We start from the raw sequence: 9953 nt of genomic DNA, 5'->3' as shown, positions 1-9953 counted from the left end.
TAGTGTTGTATAAAGGTCTAGCACACAAATATATATACGTTGTACGAGATTAAAATTTTTCTATGTAGAAAATTTGAAAAATGAAAAATCACTTTGCATAACTCAATTTTAATAATCCACTATATAATTATAAGTATAAGAATTCACTCTTCTCCGTAGTCATAAAAGATAAAATTGCACAATTTTTTTTTTTAATTTTTTATTTTATTTTTATTGTTGGGATTTAGAAGTTGGGTGTCTACAAGTGGATAGTTGAAGTCGAATAACAAAATTGGATGGTAGTAATCAAAAGACAATAATCGGATGATGGAAATCAGACGATTAATTAATGTGATAGTCATTATTAATGGTTGTCTCAATGATGATCCTAGGAAATATAATAGAATTTTTTATCTCTCTTAACTTTCAAACCATTTAAAAAATAAAAAAGGCCCTATTTATATGTTTTTGAGAGAATTTTTTGGTAGTTTATCCAACATCTAAAACACTGTATTAAACAACCCACATTAATCTCTTTGACTTTAGACCATTTATCCACAATTTGTTTACCATAATGATGTGAGAATCAAATAATTTTAGGACCATAGGATTTGTCTCGTTGAGTCACTTAATTTGACTATAAGCATGCAATATTTGAAGAATATTTGGTTCTTCAATTAATATTTTGAAGTTTCTAATTATTTTCTTAATTAGTGCTTAATTTAGGTTTAATTGGAGTCGGATCAAATTATTTGTGGTTTTGATGGTTTCTCTCATCGAAACATTCAACTTGATTATATGTTTGTTGAAATCGGAGTTTGAATGAGCCTGAATTTAACTACGATAGTTTAAATCACAAATATTGGCTAGAGATTCATACCGATTAAGTGAGTTTTTCGAGCTATATCATTTGCCCCCTATTTTTAAATGTCAAAGATTTTGTCCTTCATATATAAAGTTCATGAATGTTTGTAATCAAAATGTTGAAAGTGCCCCTCATAAGAGACTGAGTCCATATCTTTTTCAGATCTTTGAGACATTACTTGAAATCTCCTCCCTCAAAATGGGGTTTTAAAATTTTGAGATTTTCAAATAAATCGAAGAAATATGTATCTTAAGAGGCATTAACCTTCTAAGGTTCTTGATGAATCTCTACATTATGAGGCTCTTAGCCTTTCAAGGTCTTTTATGTACTATATCTAATGATGCTTATATCTTCATATATATATATATATATATATTTATCAATCAAGTACCTGTCCACTGAATACAATCATTTAATTTAATGTCTATTGATGAATCTCAAAGAAAATATGAGAGTACTTCCTCTAATAGTAATAAGAAATAAGCATGTATTTCACCCTAACGTGCATTATAAGGCATTTATCTTTTGAGACTTTTGGATAAGTGGAGACTCTATCAATCACCTATTCTCATAGAATTTTTCTTGCAATGATTATAACTCTAGGCATTGTGAAAAGAGACCTTGTCTATCAATTACCCTTATATGGTCTTTCTAGTAGAGACCCTATCCGCTACTAGCTTTTGATCAGGGCTATCTCCTGGGTGTGCATTCCTAAGGGATTTTTCTTAGATGGAATAGTATTTATAAAAAGAAGGCTTAGGCTTCGTTTGGGACGGCTTTCTTACCGCTTCTTAAAACATCTTTCTAATTCAAAAATTAAAATTTGAATAAGAAAGTTGCTTTAAGAAGCGGTAAGAAAGATATCCCAAACGAAGCTTTAATTAACAACTTAAAAGCTGATCTATTTATTCAAAATTTTGATAGGTTATAATAATAAACCTAAGAATTTGACATATCGGTTGTAATATTAACCTAACAACTTATTTTCGATGACATACATGCCTTACTCCGGACTAGCATCGCAAGTCATCAGTACTTGATCGACTGCAAGTAGTTGATTTAGATCATCTAATGTAATTCTACTTTTATGCTTCTCATGATCTCATCGTGATGGCTTTAATCCTCTTCCATAAATAAGAAATCTATTAATGTTAGTTGCATGACACTCGTCATGTGATTGTAGTGATGATGCCATGCATCTGAAGCATGGAATTCAAGAAAATCATAATTTCCTACTTCTCTCTCTCTCACTCTCTCTCTCATGCAAAATTTGTGCACTTCAACTTGGTTCTCTGTTCCTCCTTGTCACCCGAGCTCGAATCCCCTAAACGACCCCCTCCCCTCAAAAAAATAAATAAATAAATAAACTTAGTTCCCTCAATTGCACTATTTTTATAATGATTCTCATGATAGACCTAAGAGCTTAAATCCCTGGCTATTTCATCAAACATCTGCAGTATTCATATAGTCCCTTGTATGATAATCTCAGTCAAATGCGTATCCTTCAAATCGATAATGACATCATTTGGGACGGCTTTCTACTGCTTCTTAAAGCATCTTTTTATTATAAACATTAATTAAAATGATGTTTTGAGAAGCATTAAGAAAGTCATCCCAAAAGAAACCTACATAAAAATTAATCTGAAAGTTGTAGGCACATCACAGCTCCTCAGAACTTTAATATACACTTACAAAACCATTAATTTGTTTTTCTTTTGATTTTAGACATAAAGAACTGACATTTAATTTGTGTTTCAGTGCGCCCAGTATTGCTGATAATGTATAGAATAATACAAATAACAACGTACTAATTAAATATGACAAAAAAAAATAGTTACATTCACCTATTAATATCTTGTTTCCCGGCCATTAATCCGAAGGGTCATTCTCATTAGGCTAGTCATAACAAAAGGGGACCAGATAAATTAAAATAAGGCGACAATTGAAAAGAAAGCATTAGTCTTGTGAGCGATGAAGTGCAAGTATAGCTACATGGAGAGAACCACACAGGTGAAGGGAGGCGCATTAAACTAGGAGGCAGGAGAAGGCAGGCTCACGAGGGGTTGGTTGCTGTGGTGGACCAGGGCTTAAAAGAAAATTAAAATATAAATAAATAAATAGCCATTATCATCATCGATCATGCATGACTTTCAGATTATTAGGTGAGTAATTTATCTTAAAAAGTAAGAATAATACAATATAATCTCTCTTTAGTGTTTATAGAGACTCTTATGATAGGAGAAATTATTCTCTGAGGACGTCGAATGCAGTTCATCATTCAGAGACCAACAAGAATGCATCACGTCGGCAGTACCGAGCCGTGGTACTGAACGGGGGTGACGTGGCGCATTCTGATTGGTCTATGAACGACGTTTGACATCTGCACAAAATAATTTGCCCTATAATAGAGCTATCATATAATTTATGTAAAGCAAAATGATTTTATAAGTATGTCATATTATTTGTGTTCATCATTCATTTTTATATTAGGAGCCCTCATCTAATTTTGTGACCATCGGAAAGCTCCATAGATTCTCCTTCAATTCTGCAATATATGCCTCGCTTCCCTTCTCCCAATCCCTTAGGTCGCTCATATATACTCCATCTGCTTTGCTTTGCTGGTGTGAGGAAATATTGGAGTTCCAGATCAGATATGTATTGCTTTGTTGGTGTGAGGGCTTGAAGCTGCCAGCATGATCTGTTCACTCATATACCAGGCATCGCCGGAGTCTTTTGTTTCTTATAATTTATCTTCCATCTTTGTATTCTTCTTCTCCGGTGAGCTCTTCAATTCATCTCTCTCTCTCTCTCTCTCTCTCTCTCTCTCTCTCTCTCTCTCTCTCTCTCTCTCTCTCCTCTCCATATTGGAGTGGTTCAATGATCAGATCATCTTGCAGCTTCAATCACTCACTATCAGCAAAAGGCCCTTTAGATTGTGTTGGATTTTCTGATGATCTCTGCAACATATATTTATGCATGGTTCAGATTCCAGCAAATCAAGAGGTAGTAGAATGCAAAATTAACTCCATAATCATATACATGTATATTATTAATTCTTCTAATTAGTTCTTCGCAGTCTTTAATTTTTCCGATTTTTCATACCCGTATGAACTGTTGTCGGTCTAGGATCAATGAATTTGCGAAGTGATACTGCTCATGATCATATGAGGACGAAAATTATATAGACCAGATTCATGTAACTCGTAAAATTACTGATTTTTTTAAACTTTAATAACTTTTAGGTACACATACATGAAGATAGAAGTTTTCCTTAGATGGTACTATTTTTGTGAATTTTGTACAGAATTGAAGTCTTGCATAGGCTGAAGGCTCTTGCCAAATTTCGTAAGTTCACTAGTATTTCCCATATTATCCATAGGAGAATAGCTATTTTTTTTTTTCTTCTCTCTCTCTCTCTCTCTCTCTCCCCCCCCCCCCCCCTTGGTTTCCACCCCTTTGTATTCATGCAGGAATTAGCGAGATATCATATAAGATTGACAAATACAATCGACCACAGTGATCGAGTAATTGTCTTTTTATACGAGTAATTATTCTTTTCCTAATGTTTTTAGGTTAATTATGTACTACATTTGGCTTTTAACATCGATGAGGCTCTATAACTTGTTTATATTTTATTATAAATCATGTTAGTTTGCATTATATGTTCTAGTTTGATTAATATATATAGCATAATCATTAATCTATCAGCTGGAATATGAGTCTTCATTTTGTTGGGAAGTAAATCATGCAATAAAACAAATGAGAAAAGTAAACAATGAAAATAAACACTAGGATTTAATATGGAAAAACTTGAAACCCGGAAAAAATATGAAGTCACATCACACCAAGAAATTCACTATAAAAAAAGAAGAACTTGTACAGATCTCTATCTTTGATCACTCTCTCTGAATCTCACTTCACGTTTTCACACCGTTTTTATCTTAAAACTAAAAAAGAGATATACATCTACAATTTCAAGGGACGTAACCCTTCAACTTAAACATTAGAAAAGAAAAAAAAAAAATAAACTATCCAGCTCAACTCGTAGTGTCAAGGTTTGGAGTGTCGCAGCACGTCAATCTAGCGCTCTACCTCCAGCCTAATAACTCACAGCGCTGACTCTGAAGCGCCACAATGCTCAACTCACTGTCTCCATGTCAAGATGACAACAACATGATGTTGCATCTTACGACATTGTAGTACACGAGAACATAGCATTGTATGTGATACGGCTATACAGAACCACGACCCCCGAACCTCATAAGTAGGGGGGGCCCCCTTCAATCCCCCTTGCATGCGACGAGCTCGAGCGAATTAAGATCTGAGTCAACAACACTATTCAATTGATTAACATAATCAAATGCCATAGGAAAGGTATTACTAATGTGGCTATCAAGGTGGAAACTTTGCTTTTAATTCTGATTATTCAAAATGAGAATGTGGGGACATCCTAATATTTTCTAGGTTATTAGAAAAATTAAACAATTGCTTGCTGACCTGAATTATACTATAGCCCATGCTTATCGTGAAGGCAACGCATGTGCTGACTGGTTAGCCAAATTTGGGTGTCAACTTGTGGCTGTTTAGGAGTTTGAGCAGGCCAATTTGCCTTCTATGTTAAGAGGTTTAGTCAAGCTGGATAAAATGGGTTTACCTTATATTAGAACTGATTAATGGCTGTTTTCTTGTTTGTTTGATGGGTCTGTTATATCTCTGGTACCCTTGCTATTGTAGTTTGTTTTCTGGTAAGTTTGTCTGTTTGGGATGCTGGTTCTTCCCCAGTTTTGGGGTGATTTCTGGGAGGTGGTGGTTCTGTTGTTCAAGCAGCACCTGGTTAATTTGTTTCGGTTTCTATTTTGCTGGTTGGGGTTATCTGTACTTTGCCTTTTGATGTTGAGGGCTAGCTGCATTCCAGCTGGGTGATGGAGTTTGGTTGCTGGTTTCTTTCCTAATTGCTGGATTGCTCAGGTTATGAATGTGGATATGCTGGGTGTTTTTTATTGCTTGGGTTTAGGCTTGCATTTTATATTTATTTGGTCTGCTAATTTATTTGTTGATGTTCTTATAGGTGCCTCTAGTCTTCCGAGAACAAATCATCTCCAATTTTCTTGGGGCAGTGCTATGTACAGCTGTGTTGGTTTAATTCATATCTTGCTTTGGCTAGTCAGTGTTGGGCGTTTCTTTTCGATTACTGGTAATTATTGGTTAGTTGCAGTGTTTTTCTTTTGGTTTCTTGTGCAATTTTTTTTTTTGCAGGTTTTATATGGCTTGGAGGGAATTTTTTGGCAGAAAAATTGTTCTGAATGTGATTTTGTGGATCTTTCTATTTTTTTGGTGCTTGCTTGGTGCTGCCTTAGATTGTATCTAGGCAATTTTGTATTTTGGTTAGTATGGGACAATCGGCTCTTAGGTTTTCTTTCTTTTACTGTTTGTAGTTCTTCGAGCATTAGTGAGTTGATTGTCTCCTTAAGAAGACTATGTAATTTTGATTTATATTAACGCGTAGGCCCCTCCATGAATTTCTTCTAAAAATAAAAAAAATTAATTTCCACATAGAACCAACACATATAATATTATACATGACATATACAACACATTTAGCACACCATGAGTTTCATAATGCTTATTTATTATAAGAAACAAATATTTATCACCAGCTCTTAGTTTGACAGCAAATATCAATTATTTGAATTTGTCACATTTTTCTGAAACTATAATATCACAAATAATAATTAAATGTTCTTTTTAATTATATAAGCATGCATATTTAAATGTCAAATGATTTGATAATCAAAATAAGCATTACATGCATTTGTAAATAACACACATGATGAAAAGAAAAAGAAGAAAAAATTTACATCCCCTATATTAATATATTACATTAATGTTATATATAATTTGCATGATAAATTCAAAATCTTTGAATCTCGTTTTGATGAATTTTGCATGGAGATATCCCGACATAATTTTTTATTGAGAAAATTTCATTATACTTATTTCAGCATTTGAGTACCTTATCTTTATTTCTTTAGTTTGGCTATTTTGGTTGCATATAATGCACAAAACTTTAGAACAAGCATTAGTGTTCAAGTTTGTTTATTTAAGAATCGAGTATTTAAAATATTGTTCAAGCTCGTTTGTTTAGGTAATTAAATGATCGCGAACGAGCTTTAATCGAATCGAACAACGAGTAGCTCGCCGAACGTTTGGTTCGCTTGCAGCCCTACATATTACTTTATATCTTGCTATTTATATATCTATTACTTAAAATATTAATATTTCATATCTACTATTCATAGACAACTTTAATATGAAATATCACCCTATAAACTTTAATATTTCATTAATTGCACCCATATTTGATCTATGATTAGTAGGCATGAAATATTAAAACTTTAAGTGTTAGATATGTAAATAGTATAATATAAAGAGATATGTATGTAAATTGTTATTATTATTATAGTTGGTTCAATTAGGATATACATGCATGTAGTGGAAGAGAAACCATTGATATAGAAAAATCCAAAATAAATACTGAAATTAAAAACTAGTAGTTGCCTAAAAAAGCCAATGCAATTAAAAAAAAAAAACCAATGCAATGCTGAGACTATTATCAATAACAAACTTTAGAAATATTAGATTTTATTGTTGGGACTTATTTGTCACCTTATATTTAGCTTTATTCAACACGAAATATATGCGTATTTTGTGATTTCTCTAAAGTTATAAGTTATAACGGTCTAAGCATAACACCCAGGTCAATAATTATTTCACCCAAACATAGAATCCAATAAATCTTTATAAAAATGTACTAAGGAAAAAAAATCAAATATCTTCATAGGATAATGGGAGAAGCATCAATGGTGGCTAAAATTGACATCAAAATGTAAATAGAAATAATTGCTTTATATTCTCTAATATAATATCTCTTCTTTGCTAAACCAATTTAATTTGATTTACTTAGTTTGAGAAGAATTATAACAAAATTAAATTAAATTAATCAAATTAATTGAAGTTTTAAATTTTGTTTGGGATAGTTTTTTACTATTTTCTAACGTAAATTTTTAGCACAAATTTTTTTTACTAGAAAATTATTTTAGAAAGCATTAAAAAAATTATCTCAAATAAAGCTTTAAAGTCAATCGAATTCAAGTAATTTTTTTTTTATCAATTTATTTAGCTGATTTTTTTTCCACTCCTAAGTAGAAATATAAAGAAGAAAGGAATGTACAAACTATGGAGAATTGGACTATGAGATTTGTCTATTTTTTGGGAAAAAGTCACTTCAAGAAAACCTTGTAATAGAGAAGGCTATTTATTTTTTTTTTAATTTATGTTATAGGTTTCCGGCGGATAATCCACCGGAAACATGAACATGACGAAATTGTATCGTATTTCTGTCGAATATTTTGCACCGATATTTCCGGCGGATAATCTATCAGATTTTTTCGTTAGTAACTGTCTAGCGAAACTATCCAACGGATTATCCACCGGTAATTCCAGCAGATAAAATGCCAGAATTCCTTCCAAAAAAATGGCGCTTTGGTTACGGTTTTTTCGCCGGTAAGTCTGTCAGAAATATTTTCAGCGTATTTGTTTTGATGTAATTCAATTTTCAACTTGCAAATTACCGTCAAACAATTTTTCGCCAGAAAACGCATTTTACCGGTAGAATTTGATGTTTAACAGCGGATTTCGTCCGTCGGAATGGCCGATTTTCCTATAGTGAGTGATATAATGGAATATTAAATATTTAAAGAAAAGATCAAAGAGCTTAATATACAAATATGTCTACAGATCGAAAGATTTTAAAGGAAGTGAGGAAGAAGAGAAATGTGATATACCGTAAAAGAATGGAATATATAACATGTGTTGTTTTGTTGGTTTGGTTGATTTTTGAAGAATTGGTTGTAATTGAATTTTCATTATTTTCAGAAAAAAATTATATGCATTTTTATTACTGTATTTTACTATTTTATTTAAGTTAAGTGATAATTAGATTCATTATTAAAAATAACTATATTTTGAGACTCAAATAATATACAATTAATCAATCAAAATTCATATTATACTTCTCTCAAAATAAATATATTGACTTAAAAGAATTTTGAATGATCACATTGTCTTCACCAGGGGCGGAACCAGGTTCAATTTTGAGGGGGGGCAAATACAACATAAAAATAATTAAATATTAAAAAAATAATTACATATATTACGAAAAGTTAAAAAAAAATTAAGCAAGAAAAAAGAAGAAAAAAAGTGCAATTGAACTGTCATGAAAAGTATGAAAGAGAATATTAGAACTAAATATAAAGAAATATATATATATTTTTTAGGGCAAGTTAGAACAAAAGAGTTTTTTAGGGGGGGGGCAAAATCCGGGTCGGGTTTTCGTGTCGTGTCAAAAATTGACACCCCTAGCTGAAATATACGCTGCGGTAGAGTTTGTAATTTTACGTCCAAACGTTGTACGAATATTTAGCACACACAAACAGGAAAGAAAAAAATGAACACCATGATTTTTACGTGGAAAACCCGAAAGAGGGAAAAAACCATGGGGCCACGCCCAGTTGAAATAATTCCACTAGTGTTTATTTGAAGTACAGAGGCTGATTCGTCTCACAAGATAGGACGATCAGTTTACAATCAGTTTCCTCTAAATTGGAACAAAGTTAAAGTTCTGCGAAATTCCGACGTCTCCTGAAAATTCAGCAAAGTTCTGGCGTATTCAGGCGGCGGAAATAACTCCGGCGGTGGTCGAGGAGGAGATGATTCTCCTTTTCCCTTCTCTTCCTCTTCTCTCTTCTTGCTTGAGTCCCCTTTGTAAAGAATGAGGGCTATATTTATAGCTTTTCTGGAGTGGCATAGCTTGTAAATAGACGTGAGATCAAGGGCGAATAGGGAGTGGTCGAATGGACGGCTGATATTGAACCCTTAGATCGGACACCATTTGTTGGACATTTGAAGGCCTTAGTGATGCCGGAATTCAGCGATCTTGGGCTTGTTGGATTTGTCTTGTCGAGCCGCTCGATTCGACTATAAGCTCGTTAAAATCGAAGACCGTTCGGTAACTCAAATTGTGGTACAAGCTTTCCAACACCACTTCGGG

The 9953-nt window shown here is 32.9% G+C and overlaps 1 long non-coding RNA gene across 2 annotated transcripts; it reads left to right on the top strand.

The window, feature by feature from the left end:
• Window positions 1–3351: 3351 nt before the first annotated feature.
• LOC110116157 lies at window positions 3352–6376 on the top strand. 2 transcript variants are annotated; one of them, XR_003699852.1, is made up of 4 exons: window positions 3352–3622; window positions 3742–3847; window positions 4087–4189; window positions 4315–6376. It is a non-coding gene; the product is annotated as an uncharacterized LOC110116157 (long non-coding RNA). The 2 variants fall into 2 exon arrangements; XR_003699853.1 differs by having other exon boundaries at window positions 3971–4189.
• The last annotated feature ends 3577 nt before the right edge of the window (window positions 6377–9953 follow it).

Source organism: Dendrobium catenatum, unplaced genomic scaffold (genome assembly GCF_001605985.2).
Source record: "Dendrobium catenatum unplaced genomic scaffold, ASM160598v2 original_scaffold_235663, whole genome shotgun sequence".
Classification (NCBI taxonomy): Eukaryota; Viridiplantae; Streptophyta; class Magnoliopsida; order Asparagales; family Orchidaceae; genus Dendrobium; species Dendrobium catenatum.
Note: the sequence above shows the minus strand (reverse complement) of the source record. Positions and strands in the feature narration are given on the sequence as shown.